This window comes from Acanthisitta chloris, unplaced genomic scaffold (genome assembly GCF_000695815.1).
Source record: "Acanthisitta chloris isolate BGI_N310 unplaced genomic scaffold, ASM69581v1 scaffold16278, whole genome shotgun sequence".
Classification (NCBI taxonomy): Eukaryota; Metazoa; Chordata; class Aves; order Passeriformes; family Acanthisittidae; genus Acanthisitta; species Acanthisitta chloris.
In genome coordinates this window covers 42616-44173 of record NW_008685602.1, presented here as the reverse complement: position 1 = coordinate 44173, position 1558 = coordinate 42616, and the positions used below count along the sequence as shown (strand labels likewise).

Sequence of the window (1558 nt, the reverse complement as noted above, 5' to 3'; positions counted from 1 at the left end):
CCCAGGCCACGCTCTCGTTGCAGCTTGTTCCAAATCCTTTGGAATTCAAACTTCACAGTCTCCCACTCAATTAGAAAACCATGGAAACATCCCTGGGAAGTGTTCCAGGCCAGGTTGGACAAGGCTTGGACCAACCTGGTGGAAGGTGCCCCTGCCCATGGCAGGGGGTGGGACTGGATAAGCTTTAAGGTTCTTCCAACCCAAAGCAGTCTGGGATTTGATGGTAAAAACATCTATCCTGAGCATCCCAAAGTCTCTGGGAATGGAAATAAATCCTCAGACCACTGGAGCAGGAAGGGCTTCACTAGTTCTGCATTTTACCCCCAGCTCTACCCTGTTCCAGCACTCCTTCCTCTTCTCACCCCGAGGCATTGCCCAGAAGAGGTGAGGAAGTGTCAACTGCTGAATTCTCAGAATCTCAGGCAAGAGGGAACATTTCCAGCACTCAGAAGCCACGTCACAGGGGCCAACATGACCTCAGTAACCCCTTCCTGAAATAAGTGGGGAGGGAGAAGTGGTTCCCAGCTGTCCCCAGCAGCAGGACAGTCCCAGGCAGTGCTGGGAGCAGCTCCCAGTGCCCACACCTCCTTCCCTACAGCCTGGAGAACCCTGTTCCATGAAAGAATCAATCCATCAGGCAGCAGAACCACAGCTGTTTGGCTCAGTCCAGTCTGTGCCAGCCAAAATTCCCTTGGCCAGCCAATGTGTGCCCACCTGGCAGCTCCAGGCTGCAGGAACTGTGAGCAAAGCTTATTCAGTGCCCGGAGGAAAACAAGCAATAGTTCTGCCTATTTCTTTTGGATAATTGATTGTTTTCTTTCTGTCTCAGGCAGGACTGTGATGTGTTTGCAAATGGAAATGTTGTTCCATCACAGGCATGGCATGGAGCTGTGTCAGGGAGGGTTTGGGATGGATATTAGGAGAAGGTTCTAGCCCCAGAGGGTGTTTGGGCACTGGATCAGGGTGAGGTTGGAGAGCAGGAGAAGGTTCTTCCCCCAGAGGTGTTTGGGCACTGGAACAGGTTTAGGTTGGAGAGCAGGACAAGGTTCTTCCCCCAGAGGTGTTTGGGCACTGAACAGCTCCCCAGGGCAGTGGTCACAGCCCCAAGCCTGACAGAGCTCCAGGAGTGTTTGCCCAATGCTCTCAGGGTGCATTGTTGGGGTGTCTGTGCAGGGACAGGAGTTGGATTTGCTCCTTGTGGGTCCCTCCCAGCTTAGGATATGATTCTCTGAAGCCTCCAATTCCCTCCTTTCTCCCAGAGTTACTCCTTCTCTTTGCTATCTCAAGGGGTCTCAAGGATTCTGCTCTGTGCCAGGAATCTTTTCCACCTGTCAAGGCAATTAGGAAGAGGAGCTGCTGGTTCTGCCACTGAGCTCCAGGGGCAAGGACAGCACGTCCAACCGGCTCTGCAACATCCCTGGTGAAACACCCAGTGTCCATCTCCCAGAGGAGAGGCCACCACTGGCTGCAGGTCCCTGAGCACCTCACAGAGCCTTATTTCACCACCCTTTCTCTAAACCCAACAAACATCAGCTCCACTGACTTCACCTCTTGCTTC

At 53.1% G+C, this 1558-nt stretch overlaps 1 protein-coding gene across 1 annotated transcript in view; it reads right to left on the bottom strand.

Moving 5' to 3' along the window:
• Positions 1-1558, bottom strand: part of ELL (elongation factor RNA polymerase II) — a gene marked incomplete at its 5' end in the record, with an annotated part of 31329 nt that overhangs the window by 9791 nt on the left and 19980 nt on the right. The gene's annotated exons all lie outside the window — the stretch shown is intronic.